General features: G+C 37.9%; 1 protein-coding gene across 3 annotated transcripts in view; it reads left to right on the top strand.

Moving 5' to 3' along the window:
• ncoa3 (nuclear receptor coactivator 3) overlaps window positions 1-15,287 on the top strand; it is a 51,067-nt gene that overhangs the window by 8,905 nt on the left and 26,875 nt on the right. The window contains exon 2 of one of the 3 annotated variants that reach the window (XM_049471750.1): window positions 4,728-4,815. The exons of the other annotated variants lie outside the window; for them this stretch is intronic. The gene's annotated coding sequence lies outside the window, so the exon portion shown is untranslated. The remainder of the gene's footprint in view (window positions 1-4,727; window positions 4,816-15,287) is intronic. 3 annotated transcript variants of the gene reach the window in all.

Below are 15,287 nucleotides of genomic sequence, written 5' to 3'. Positions count from 1 at the left end.
TTTTTTTCATATGTGCTCCTAAATCGGATACGTATCCGATTCATGGACATGCGACATAAATGTGAACAGTCAAATCGGAATTCATGCATCTTTTTGCTTTTATGCATTCAAAAACAGCAAAAGCAAACCACCTGGTCTTTCTTCACCTCCTCGAGCTCGAGCAAAAGATGCTGCGAATGCATCCATTTCACCTCTGTAAAGAATCAGAATCTTTATTTTCCAAGTACCAAATGTACAAGATTTTTTTTTCTTGGTGCAGGTATCAACATACAAATAGAATAAAATATACAATCTACAAGTCGTCTCTCAAATATGACGTTTTTTTTGTTGTTGTTGGTGAAGAAGGCGACGTTTATACACGTATCAATGTGCGCATGTGGGGTGTTTTAGGGACAGATTTATTCACATTACACGCAGATACAGATCACTTACATTTGTGAATGTGAACCATCAGGATAGCCAAATCTGATATGAGCTAAAAATCGTATTTAATCAACGTGACTTGTAATGTAAACGTAGTCTTAGAGGCCCAACTCTGTATCAGTGTGGCTGTAGGCTTTTATTCTAAACTACTCAACTAGCAGCACACCTGATTTCACTTGTTTAATCAGTGGGTCAGTCTTCAAACAACTGATGCCATGAGCTTCTGCCTGGTATGAATGAAAACCTGCAGCCATACCAGTCCAATGTGGACAGATTTAACAGCCCTGCTCTAATGGGTTAAAGAAACCACTTATTGAATGATGACTAAAACTAAGTAAAATCATAGAAAAAATTGACATACATACTATTACTTAATTATTTTAAAGTATGCTTGTTGTGAAATGTACCGCAGAATTGTGTATGTGTAATGGTGTAATAATCTATCAAATAAAAATACATCTTTATAAAGCCTGCATTATAAATGGTGTAAGAACATGTCTATTAAAGTATCCTAAAATCATATTTTTTAATACTGTATTGATTCTAAGTGCAGATATAAATGCATCTGCTTAAAATCTTGACATGATGATGCAAACCAGATACTAGTCACAGGTGTAAACTCTGCTTTATTTTTAGAAGTGTAGCAATAACTAACTCATAATGATGTGTTTTGTCCTCAGTGTGCCCTCTGACTCCTGACATCTTACCTCTAGCCTCTACAGCTGCAGGTGAGAGAGGGGAAATGTTAATAGTTCTGAATTAAGTCCGAAGAGAGTGATAAATCCAGTCCCTCTGCCTTTCCTGCTTCCATCACTGTACACCTTTAGGCAGTGCCAGCAATGAAATCCAGATGGATTTTGTTCTGGGGTTTTCTGTTTGCCTCTCTAAGGACGTTTTTTTGTTCCTTCCTGTCACTGTCTTGAGAGTGGAGTGTTCCTTGTTCCTCCTGTGTCCTCTTGAACTCACTTTTTACTGTTGCTGTGATGTAATTGGTTAAACTTGAGCTGAAACTAAAATGACCTTTACTTTTATTTCTCAGTGCATTAGCATGGATAACTTGCTAATTTAGGATAGAACAGCAGTAGTATCTACATTACAGCAGTGTGTACACACACAGGCCATTTTCACACGTGTGCTCTGTAGTCTGGTTAAAAAAAAAAAAAAATCAGACTCATCGGTTCGTTTTTACCCTTGGCTCGGTTTGTTTGAGCAGGTGTGACTACAGTAATCACACTCAAATGCAGACCAAAACAAGCGCATCAAGGCTTTTTGATGGTGTTTTTACACCAGGGCTATTTAGTCCGAATGAAATGAAATCTGGTTTGTTTGCACCCTTGGTGTGGTTGCTTTTGCCAGGTGTGAAAACTCTGGTGCAGTCCAAAACAATTGCACCAAGAACCACGAGAGTAATGTGTCTAGGTCCGGTCCCAAACAGACTCCGGATTGGATTATTTGTGATGACAGATTGATTTGACCTCAAGTGTTCCTCATGAATGGCTTTTCAGGTGCAGTTTAACCTGATTTATTATCCAGATAATTACAACAGCTTCTAACAAATGCATTTCTTCTGTTGCTCTATCCTAAATTACATGCTGGTTCAGAACACAGTATCTTCCTGTATTTACTTCTTTACTTTTCTATTTGTGAAACCAAACCAAGGGGGAAAACGCTCGGAGTTAATAAGCTAACTCGGACCAGAGAATCAAACTTTTTTTTTTTGAATTACAGAATATAGAGGGTCTCTTGAAAAGTTAGTTTGTGGTAAAAAAATAATCCAAAGCAGCTATCAGGTATATTCCTACATATTTGAGCTAATTCAGAATCCTTGTTGTATAGGTTATAAGCTCTAAACAAATGCCATATCTGCTAATGCTCCATGTTAAACTGTACTAAAATATGCGCTGGTTCAGATCACAGAACCTTTTTCCTGTATTTACTTTCTTGCTATGTCTCAGACTGGATTGATTGATTTATTGATTTATTAGTTCACTTTTAGTGTTTGACCTAAAATTGTTACTTGGCTATTCATCAGCCTATACATGATTTTAGTTTAGAGCATTGTTTTATTCTTCATCACCAAAATGGAATATAATAGTGGCTTAAATAATAATATATTTGATGCTTAAAGCTTGTTTTTTTTTTTTTTAGTAAAAAAAAATCTGGCAAACATTGGTTGGAAAAGTGAGTCACTCACTGAGGCTCTGCATGGCATCTGTGAGAGTGTGTGCATGTGCATGTGTATGTGTGTACTGAAGTTTACTGCTCCCTTTAGTGTACTGCAGCTCGAATTTAAGAGGAATGTTAAAGTTGCATCCAGCTGTGGTTGCTTGTGTAAAGACATGTTGCCATGACGACACTGCCGTACGCTTGGCTCAAGGTCACGCAGGCTGTGACGATGGTGTGGATGCGCCTGGCGACGTCTGCGCAGATCATGCACTGGAGGAAACGCAGCGTAGCGTAATTAGAGTGCAATAAGAGGCAGCCTCTGCAGTGTGTGTGTGTGTGTGTTCGCGAGTTTGGAGTGTGTGTATGTTTGGTGGGTCTGACTAAGAGGCTCACTGTTCAGCAGCAGTTATTCAGTCTCAAACTGCAAGCTTGTACATGCCTGCTGCAGCCTCTGCAGAGCTCCACTCTCGGGGTAAAACCCTTTAAACTGTGTGTGAAAACCCACCTATTTATTTTCTGGGATTTTTTTATGATGAAAAGTTATTCAAAGCAAAGTTGAATAAAATGTATTTACATCAAAACTGTTTGAGAAAACATTTAGTGAGTATTTTAACTTTACTTAGCGTATTTTTAACACTTTAAGGTGCATTTAAAATCCTTTAATTTTCCTAAAAATTGTCAGAGCGCCTTCCAGAGCTTCATGTGAATAAATTTTACCAGTCAAGTTGTAAGGAACAGTAAAGCCGCTCCACTGAAGTACAGCGTTATACAGGAGCTTCAGGTTAGAGCAGCATTAGCATTAGCTGCTATATGCTAGTTCTTTCGTTGTTCAGAGTGAAGTATATCAGACTGTATTGACTGTAGCCTGCGCGTTTACCGTGTTAAAACAAGCTATTTGGAACGAACTGCTAGCTAATATCTCCCTGGCTTACCGGAGCACTCAGGGTTCCTCAGTGTAGTGGTCAGCATTAGCCAGTAACCGCTAGTGGTTAGCCACTAATGCTAATGCTCTAGCTTTGGTGCTGGAGAAATTGGGCAGTCTAAGCCTACTGTAAATAAACAGATGCACTTTACTCAGGAGAGAAATCTGTGTAGATTAACATCTAGCACTTTAAAGAAAGTCTTTTTTTTTATTACAGTCTTGTTAACTTAGCTTAGATTTATTTAACTTAGTCAGCTACCCCCCACCACCACCCAACGACAAGACCTGCTGAATTAGTTCCTTATAGTGTATCTTAAAATGCGCCTTATAATCCTGTGCGCCTTATGTATGTAAATCGACCAGAAAATAGACATTCATTGAAAGTGTGCCTTATAATTTGGTGCGCATTATAGTGTGAAAAATACGGTAACTTCAGTTCACAGATCATTTTCCATATATGCAAACAAGGAAGTAAACCCCAAAATTTTGGTCTGCTGCTTTGTTTGTATTGTTGACTTTTATTTTGACGCTTATTTTATAGTCTTATAGAAAATCAGAAGCTTTACGTTTATTGGCCGGATTACATCAGTGGGACTGCTCACAGAAACCGTGTTGCACAGTAAACCACAGCATAGCTTAGATTAGAAGAAGAGGGCTAGAATGTAACACAGACTTGAGTGCACCGTAAAAAACAGGTATCCCTTTGCTCTGCTAAATAAATTTTTGAGTCTGGCTCCACCTCTGGTCTCCACTTCACAGACAGGCTGTGGTTGCAAATTTGAATTTGACTTCTATTTCTATAGGAATCACAGTGTCCATGCCTATAAGCAGTCATTAGTTACAACAATAAGACACTGTTATGTTGTTATATCGTAGTTTATTGTAATATGCTCTAAATTTCAGTTGACTTTTTTTTTTTTTTTAAGATTCATTATAAAGTTCAGCTGTAGAAGATTATGGGCATGTGCTAAACCACAAGCACGAGCAGAGATTGAACAAGCAGAGACTGTTTCTACTGTTACTAAGATGCATTTTAATTCTGTTGTTATAAAACTGCCCTAGTGTGTGACGTTAATTATTTTTTTTTCTGTAAATAAATGTACAGCACAGAATGTTCATTGCCTTAATTACTATTATTAAGGATATGTGTATGTGTTGGCAAATGGAATGGAGAAATCTAAGCACTTTCTCGTCCTTTTCTCTCTCTCTCTGTCAGCTGAAGAATGCTCGTAAACCGGGTTCACCTGAATGAGTCCCCAGGAGTGTAGGGTTCTGGCCTGGTTCTGTGTACTGCTGTAAAAAAGGTAGCTGTGCTCGCTGTATGTGTGTGTGTTTGTGTTGCGTTCAGGGCCCCCTTGTATAAAAGGAGAGAAAAGTTTGGAGTATCAGGCTAAACGTTACCAGATGCTTTCTTTGTCTGTCAGTCTGCAAGAGCAAGCAAAAGAGAGAGAGAGAGAGCGAGAATGAGAGAAAAAGAAGCAAAGAAACTGAGCAGGAGCGTCAACTCTTGGTGAACTTTTCAACTACTTAGCAGCCACCTTGTTTTCATTCTGCCAGCCTCCCCACCCCCTTCTTAAAGCTTTGCTCCGCCCCCTCCCCAGCACAATCTCTCCATACAGAGGAACTCCGAATTCCACTCAGCCCAACTGGAAAGTTGTAGAATCCATTTTTGGAAGTGCGGTACTGGAAATGTTTAGAATCTAAGTTTGGAAGTGCACTGCTGGAAGGTTGTCGAATCCACATTTTTCTGAAGTGCAGAGCAGGAAATTCCAGATCTGCTTTCACCAGTGTGATGCTGAAAAGTTCAAGAACCACGCTTTCGGAAGTGTGATTCAGGAAACTGCTTAAAATCCATTTCCATCTAAAAATATGAACCTGGAGTGTCCTTAAATACTCTTTCCAAGTGTGGGGATAGAAGTTTGTTCTAGATATGTGAGACAGGAATGTTTTGAAGTCTGTTTTTGAAAGTCTGGGATTAGCAGTTTGTTTAGAACTATTATGCTGGGACGTACTATAATCCACAATCGGAAATGTAGGGCAGGAAATGTGTTGAATCAATTTCTGAAAGTGTGAGCCTAGAAACTTTCAAAAGAATCTGCTTTTAAAAGTGTGCTGGAGGAATTTGTGGAGTGGAAAAGTTTTGGTTTTAGTTGTAGTCCAGTTTTGGAAGTGTGAGACAGGAAATGTCCAGAATCATGCGTTTGGAATTGTAATGCTGGAAGGTTGTAGAATTATGATTCATCATATTTATTTTTTTAAAGGCTATTTTTTTTAAGTAAACAAATTACCCTGGCCGGTAAAAAAAAAAAAAAAAAAAAAAAAAGTAGGTTTTGCCTTGAATATTATGTCAACACAGTGGGCAAACGTGTACTAGTAGACACTGGCATACAACAATAAAAATTACGAGAACATACCTAGGGAGAGAGATCAAGTCAAAGTGCAGTAGTGAAAGGTTGTAAAATCCACTTTCAGAAGTATACTTCAGAAAAAATGACAATAATTTTTGGCAGAATAATACTGGAACTTGTGTTACTTGTGTTAGAATCTGCATTTGGAAATAAAATGTAAAAGTTTTAGAATGTACTTTTTTGAAGTATCCACATTCAAAAGTATAATGCAGGAAAATATACTTATTTTTAAAACCTTCTTTTGGAATGTAGTGCTAAAAGGTTGTAGAGTCCTCTTTTAAAAGAGCAAGGCTCAAAAATCTAATTCTAGATGAGTATGAAATGTTCTAAAACTCTCTTATCTGAATTCCTGTCGTCAGGATTGTATTAAGGTTTGCTTTCACATGAAGATGGATGTGACTGACTCTTCAGGAAGTTCTTGAAGTACTGGTAGTTTTTCTTCCTTCAAACATAAAAGTATCACTTTATGATTCATACCATATCCCGTCAGCTCTGAAACATCACACACACACAACTTCTAAACCACGTTTCGGTGGGGATTTGTACTAAAAGGGTACCAAAAGCTATTGGAGATTAGACTAAATGAAGAGCAGTTGTCTAGAAACTTCCTTAAATAATTAATTCTGTGTGCAAGGTGCTGTTTTACCGATTGCTTCTCAGGCAGATCTGAACTTAGTAGACCTTTCTTCAAAGACCCACAGAATTCACTAACTGCCAGGCAGCACAAGCTGTCGGTTAGTCTGAAATTTCAGAGGTATAGTCTCTTTGTGTTTGAATTGCCCAATATGGCTGGCATAGTACATCAGTCTAATTAAGTTTGACTGTTTCATTGATTTCTATTGACTGTAATGTGAAAAATGTACCATCTGACAGATTTCTCAAGCTAAGAATAGTCAGTCTACACTTACACATAACACACAACTCATTCCGCCGGCTGGCACCCAGTGCTTTGTGGTAAACTAGATTATTTCCTGGTCTTACGTCTGTCTGCCTGCCTGTCGCCATGGTGTCACTCTTGTTTGTGGCCTGTTGTGAAGGCGAAGAGGGGGGGCCGTACTCTGCGCTCAGCACTGATAATTAAAAGAAAGGTGGTGCGATGATCATCAGTCTCCTCCCTCTGGACATGCAGCAGCCCAACCAGCTTTTTATGGCAAGAAATGAAAAATGGCTGTTCTTGAGCAGTTTTTAATCATTACTTGACCTCGATTTTCAGGCCTTAAAACAACAACACCTAAAGTAGTGTGGTGGAATGGGTCCTATAGGCCTCTTGTTGGCCATAATTGCAAAAAAACAGCCTATTTTTTTCAAAACAAGTCTTGGCCAATCAACCTTTGCTTTATAAATGACATCAGCCAAAGATATGTGTACATTATTAGGAAAAACATCTAAAGGTAGTGTAAAACAAATTCATATCTATAGACTGTTGTATACCTGAGAGTATAAATGGTAGTCATTGGGTCCAAGCACCCTGTGTCATTACGGAGCTAGTGGAAAAAAAAAATCTGCAGTTTTATGGCACAACAAAATCCTGTATGGCTATACATGAAATTTGTCTTTTTATTAGGGTTGTTTTTTCAGATTTCTTCATACTCTTTGTTTATCTCATTGCCCCATTCCACTTTTAAAAAAAGAAAGCTGATCTATATAGGAGCAGAACCAAAGCGGGTACATCTGAATTCCTCCTTGTAAATAAATTATTCTTGGCTTATTTTAGTAATATGTTGATATGTGGCATCAAACATTTATATTTTTTTTAGAACATAGGCTCTCTAAACTTTTAAGCTTTGCCCTCAATTTGACTTAATAAAGTTACTGCTTCATTGCTCCACATGGTGGCAGTAATCAGATGAGTAGGGTAAACCTGCGGTGAATATTATTGGTTGTCAAATATTGTGCAAAACTGGCACTAATAAATACAATTCTTGGGAGTACAATTGCTTATTTATGAGTATTTATCCCCTTCAGTTACAGTAACAAATGCTGTGAAGTATCATATAGGGACTTGTCTTCCAATATATTGCATATTGCAGAATCACAGTATCGTGATATCATTATCATGGTCAATATATTGAGTATATCAATATTTTATTGTGAGTGACCCTGTGATTTCCACCCCTTATCGGTGCATCTACTCAATTATGTTCTCATGACTGAATATAGAATAGAATAGTGGGGTCTCTCAACTCAACTGCAGCAAATGTGGGTCAGCCTACCTAATTAATAACCTTGGTTCCGGAAGAAAAGTTGAATAGCAGGTGTCTACAAATGTTTGGACATAAGGCGAGTAGTACCTAAGATGGCCTTCAGCCACGTTTGATGCATTGATGCCTTCAGGAAGGTCCTCCTCACTCATCATCTCATAGCTCACTCCCTGTTAAGTGGGTGATCCATTTAGCAGCAGGACAAAAGTGATGTCCACAAAAGTGACATCTGACCTTCTGACCCAATACCTGTGCTCCTCTCAGTCCACCTTCAAACCAAACAGTGTTCCGGCTCATTTCGGTGTCCACTTTCTCACTCCGCACCCAATCCGACATAAAATCGGCGGTGTGTGCAGTTCCACTGTCTCCGAAAAGGGTCAGGGGTTATCTTCAGGAGCACAAAATAAATGCAAACAAAAACAGCCACCTTTTAACCCGCCTCATTATCTCACCAGATTGTGCTGATCGTCGACTGTCACTTTGTGGCTTCTGTTGAGTTTAGAAGGCCCGAGTGTACTGCTGGCTCACTTAAAAACTATTGAAAAGAGTAGTGGAGAGGAAGTAAACATTGTAAAGGTGAGTTTTACAATTTGGGCAGTGTTTTATTTAAAAAAAACAATCCAAATTATTATTTTTTTTTTTGCTATTTACTTGTCATGTTATTTGTCTGTTGGTCTGTCCATCTAACCTCTACCCACCCACCTATAATGGCAAGTGTGGAAAAATACTGTGAACCATGGTCTGGACCAAAGGACGAACACTTTCATGGTGTGAATCAGATAATTCGGGTCAAATACTGTGCTCATTAAACTACAGTGTGAAACCACAATTACCAGAATAAATATATACAACAGACACATCAGCCTTGGTTCAGACTCTCAGGTATGATTTCTAAAGTTAAAAATTTCCCTCCTTGTCAGTTGAGTTATTACTTCCATTTTCCTTGTAAGACCTCAGAAAGAACAGCTTAAAAGCTTCTTTCAGAATCATCCACTTGTTAACACATTCAGTATTCACAACACTTTTGCTGAAGTGAACTGAAAGGGTCAGTGACCCCAGAACGAGCAAAAGATTTATTGCTGAGACTTCAGACAGCACTACAACATGTTAGAGGCAGTAGCTGTGGCAAAACAAATATATATTGCAGTATTTCGGCAACCGTGATATAATTTTAAAAACTCTTTCAAAAACTTCAGAATACTTTTTTACATTTTAAATTTTTGTTAATTATTTTTTTTAGGTACAGACCTCTATTGAAAGGTAGTTTTTCTGTGACACTGGATTATGAATCATATCGAATTACCTAAAATGAAGAAATATATTGTGATGTAAATTTTCGCCATATTGTCAAGACCTTAGTGTAAGTTCCTTTTTTTAGAAAACCTTTAACTGCTTTATTATAACCGATAAAACCTCTGTGATAATGTTACCATGCAGAAAGCTTTGTTTTTAAGTGTTTATTCTATATTAAAAATTAAAAGATTTCAGAGCGTAGTGATTACTTATTTAAGTACTTTAATTTAAGTTACTGCAAGTTACTTATCTGAATCATTATTATACATATTTTTAAATTGTTTTAATATGATGTTTTTAATTGAAATGTATTTGCGAGGAAAAGAGTAGTCATTTTATTGACAACCAGCTGTGAAACATATATGTCGTCCATATAGGTGGTGTTCCAAGTTGCACAATATCTGTTGTGTGTGTGTGTACATGAGCACATGTGATCAGCGCAGTATGTTAACCCCTGCTTAACCTCCCATTTGCAGACATCACAGCTGTAGTATAAGAGAATAAGGAATTCCCTGCCGGACTCTCAGCTGCACTTTGTGTAGGTTTAAGCCATCTGACTGCTTCCTCATGGCTCGATTAATTTTCGTCAGGAGCAGAACGCAGGCCTTAAAAGGTTCAGATAACAACCCGTTTAACCCATCCAAAGCATTTTGGACCATATTGGCAGCACAAACTCAATTAGTTGAATTTGTTTTTATCTGCTGTACCGGGGGCCTTTCTGAGGGTTCCCTGGCCGAGGGACTCTCGAGGGTACCTGCCCTTTGCGACCCTTCTGTTCTCTTAGCGTTCATAAGTCATTTAAACACGCTTTTAATAGTGTTAGCCAGCGTTGAGGCAGCGTGGGGACAGTGGGGTGGGGGGGATGGGGCAGGGCTTGAGAACAGAGGGGGTTACGGGCGGAGGTCACCCCCACAGTGTCAGCACGGGGCACTCGGCTCACTCCGCTATGAAAACTATATAATTCGATTTGTGAATAGGGAAAGATAAAGGAGTTAAAAGCGGTCCCGTCTGCAGTGGAGCAGCTGCTGGATGAGTGAGATAAGAAAACAAACCCACTGGGTTCTGTGAAGTTAGTGGGTGAAGAATGTGGAACTGGATAGATTTAGATTTAAATATTAAAAAAATGAATAAATAAATGAAGTGAATATCTTTTAATGTTATTAATTTTACTTCATTTTACTCAAGTTTTTATCACACAGTACCTTATTAAGGTTGTGGCATGTTGGATCATTGACTTCTGGAGAAATCTGGTAAATTTCTGTATTTAAAATAAATATTGCAGATATTTGTGTTAATTCATATGTACTGCAATAAGTGTGGGATTGGGACGTCCCAAACTTTTTTTCTGCCCCTGAACTTAACATAGTGTATTTGTAAAGTGCCACTAATTAATACTAATGTTAAAATCACATTGTTTTGGTAAACATAGTTTAGTTTATATAATGAGACCCATTTCTTACTTTTTTTATACTGTTTTTTTTTTTTTTTGCAGCAGCAGTAAAATCTATGATTATTATGCTGACAGAAATACGTTATTTATGTAATACATATTTTTAGTTATTTATTTAGTGTTTAATCGAATTGCTGTTTTAATGCAGTTCTCAAAATGTGATCATTGTGATCGTGCTGCTTTTGGAAACCTGTAAAGAATTGTGCTACTTTCATGTGGCATTGATTTTTTTTTTTTCTTTTTAAATAAATAAATCCGTTTTGCTATTGGATTCTAACAACTTTTCCTGTGAATTCAGAATTGTTTTGTCTCCCTTGAATTTTTTTTTTTTAAATAAACAGTAACTTAAAGAATGTAAGTCTCAAAATAACCTCAAATTTTGGATTGAGAATTGCTCATATATTATACATTATTTTTTATAATATCGCCCAGACCTACTTTATATTTGACGTTTTTGTAGTCGCTTCATAAATCAGTCATTTAAGGCCGCTGTCAAATAAATCAGCATTTCTGTCATAAAGCAAACACACTCTTTGTCTCTTCAGGACGGAAGAAGGTCTTTAGACGGCAGGTCATGTGGCTTAACCTGCTTTTTGTGGGGAAGACCTCCCTCTTCTGCCTCTTCAGTTGTTTTAAAACAAATGTGACCTTGAGTGAGAGAGAGATAGAAAACGGAGGAGTGGAAGAAAAGGAAGAAGCAGCGGCGGCAGGGTGGGCGATCGGTGGGATATATATAGAGAGAGGGAGAGCACGAGCGAGGGAGCTGCGCCGTCCTGCTGCCAGTTGAATTCTTTTGTGGGGGTCAGGGTTCAGCCGGCGCGCTGCGATTGGCTGAGAAAAGGTGAAATTAAAACCACTGTAAACTTTTGACCCTGCAGGAGGCGCACAGGAACGCCCAGCAGCAGCCAGAGGAGCCGAACCGGCGCGGGCCGAGCCTTCACTACAACACACACACACACACACACGCACACACACGCACACACACACACACACACACACACACACACACACACACAGAGGGGAGGGGTGCAGGGAATGGAATCAGCACAACTGAAATGAATAAGAACTTTTCAGCATTGGAGCAGGAGTGAGAGACTGCGAGACAGACAGCAATAGATCGAGGGACTAGAATTGTTTGTTTGTTTGTTTATTTGTTTGTCTATTTGTTAAAAGCAGTAGTATTCTTGAGTTGGGCGGGCAAAATATTTAAATTAATGTTATCAGTGTCCTGGCAGGACCCTCCCTGCAACATCTAAAATATTTATTAAAAAAAAAAAAAAAGAGTAGTCTGGCAGGTTCCTTAAGTGTTATTTCTCTCTACATTTTGAAAGTATTTAATATATTTACAAAACAAACAAAAATAAAACCTCACAATATAAGTAAATAAAGCATTTTGTATACCTTAAGCTATATAAAATGTACTCTTCCACATGCTCTGTGCAGTAACACATTCTCGCCAGAGAGGTCTCTAAATCCCCATAAATTACACACTATCGCTTTAATGCTTATTTTTCTTTTGTGCGTTTTCTCTTGCGCTTTCTGTGTTTTTTTTTTTACTCTTGTGCTTGCATTCTTTCTCTTACTCATTCTTTGCTTTCTCTTTCTCTGTCTTGCGCTCTCTGTCTCTCTCTATTTTGCTCTCTCGCTTTCCCTCCGTTTCCTGAACGGGTTCAAAAAGCCATGGATGTTTTTTCGAAAGTGAAGCAAGCCTCTTTAAAACAGGCTTTTTTACGAGGAAAATGAGGCCCACCCTCTCTGCCTTTTCCATTTGTGTGTGTGTGTGTGTCTGTGTGTGTGTGTGAGAGAGAGAGAGAGAGAGAGAGAGAGAGAGAGAGCAAGAGCAAGAGAGGTAATGCTATATTAGCTCACTGGGTAAAGCTGAGGCCAGCCTGCAAGCTTGCTCTTTTTTCTGCTACGGTCCCGTCATTTTTTCCCTCTTTTTTACGTTTTTTCTTTTTTTTCTTTTCTTTCTTTCTCTTTATTTTTCAGTCTTCTCTCTTCCCCGTCCCCTCACCCTTTTCTATCCTTTGCTCCTTTCTTTTTCTCCTGTCAGGCTGATGAAAGCCACCTCTGTCATAGATTAATGAAGGAATCTGCATAAAATGGACCCTCACATTCAAATACGCTCGCCTCCCCCTTTCCCTCGCTCTATCCATCCCTCTTAGTCCATCCTTCGCTCATGCAGGGGGTTTTGCTGCTCTCTCTGCAGGTTCTCCTGCAGTCTGCAGTTTTGGCGTGGTTGGAAGCCTCATGAGTAACTGGTTAACGAGATTTGGATGTTCAATTAGATGTTTCAGAAAATATATGTATATAAATAAAACAATCAAAATGACCTTGTTTGTTCCTTACTGTAAATGTATTGTAGTTTATTTACAATGAAGAGTTTGTTCATTGTTTATTAATGAAGATGTGTTTGCTTCTTTAGTGTTTGTGTAAAAATGTAGAGGATAATTTAGCTAACAGGTAACCTATATTTAGCTAATATTTTACCAGTTAGCATCACGCAGGTTGGCTGATGTAGATTGGCTGATACATGGACAGCACAGCGTCTTTAAAAAATTGCCACCATGGTTTTTGCACCTTTGCTGGCCCATTTCAGAATGAAATGTGGCTCTGCTCAATTTCCCATGTTTAAATGACAAAACAGTTATATTTCCCTGTGCTAATACTGACATTTTCATTTCACCCTAGACATCAGTTTATAGAACCTAGTGCTATTAGATATGACCAATAGGATGGGGTAACTCTTTATTAATCTCACAGCTGGGAAATTATATAACAGAGGTTTCAGGAAATATACAAACAATATAGAAAACAACATACTAAAAAAAATTAATCTAGAAAGCTAAGATTGGTTGAAGCATTAGGACCATAAGAATGATGAGAATTACCTCCTTTGCTGGATAAGTCTGTCTGGCAGCTATTTATTTAATCATACTAATCATATTATATCATTTGGTGTTATTTTTCCGTTGGTCGCATGAACTTCTGTATGAAGTTATTTTGCAGTGTTCAGTCATAAAAGTAAAAAGCCCAAATAATACTGAACAGTGTTGTATATTGTAAATAGTAATTTGTAATTGCTTTTTCTTTGAATTGCAGTACAAAATATGTTTAAATACATCTGTTTAATTTATACAATGGTGACAAAAATGGCAAAATTAATAAAAATCTGTAAAAAAAAAGGTTAGTATTCATCTGAATGTTTTTTTTATGCAATTCATCCCTAATATATGTTCTACCTTCTCTCCAAAGGGAGTGAAAACACTTTTATTTTTTGGTAGAAAAGGTGTTAAGACCACAGTCCCACAGTAAAAAAAACACCTTTTCCCTCCATTAGTTTTTTTTTTCCCTTTTTTTTATCATTTTGTTAAAAAATACTGTATATTGTCTCCAGAGGCTTTGCCTGTGAATGACAGTCTGAAGTGTGTGTGTGTGTGTGAGATGTTTGTTGTTCACCAAGTGTGTCTCAGAGCTCACATTTCATGCTGTATTTCAGGCCCTGCCAGAATGTCCCGGTTATTCTGGGCCTCAATGAGCTCCACACCACAGGCGGACACACACAAACACAGACACACACACTCATACAACACACACACACACACACACAGCAGTCTTCTTCTCCCAGTATCTCTCCTAATTTCTCTCTTTCTCCCGCTCTCTTTACTCTCCCCTTGATCATCTTCTCAGTGTAATTTACCCATGATCCCCTGCTTTAAGAGCACTCGTGCCCATGTGGTCAGCATCTGCCGCACATGCACACATTTACTCCATAAATCTGTGATTTACACCAGATGATGCTGTAATGCGACGTGACGGTGTCAGTACGTTTTCACGAACCCTGTAAAAGTGAATTGTAATGGTGCATTTATATCATGTGTTCATATGCAGTAGACATGCCTGCAGTACACACGGGCTTAATGGAGTATGTGCTGGTTGCAAGGGCTTTAGGATATGGAAGAAATTACTGATGAAGAGGATGATGAAGAGGATGATGATGATGATGATGATGATATTGTTTAATGAAGCTTTTAGCATGGGGGTACTTTGTGTTCTTTTGCATATGCAGCATTTTGTACTATCAGTATTTTAACTTGGGGTGCAGCTGATTAAATTGTTTGCAAAAAAAATTGAAGATATTGACACATGATCTTAGTTATAAAGGACTTATAATTTAGATTTTTTTTGTTTCCCAGCCACTAGAACTCTTGAACTAAATCTATTTACTTATTAAAGAAATACATTTGGAAAATGTAAGAAATAAATATCTATCAATAAAAAATATGTATACTATATTATACTAGAGATTTACCAAAAAAAAAAACAATGCAAACAAATTACAACCAGTTAATGTTCAGTGTTCAGTTTAAAAATTGTTATTTGTTGTATATATGTTTTGGTTTAATATTTGAAAAATAAGAAAA

This window comes from Astyanax mexicanus, chromosome 24 (genome assembly GCF_023375975.1).
Source record: "Astyanax mexicanus isolate ESR-SI-001 chromosome 24, AstMex3_surface, whole genome shotgun sequence".
In the NCBI taxonomy this organism is placed as follows: domain Eukaryota; kingdom Metazoa; phylum Chordata; class Actinopteri; order Characiformes; family Acestrorhamphidae; genus Astyanax; species Astyanax mexicanus.
This window is presented reverse-complemented; position numbering and strand designations above follow the sequence as displayed.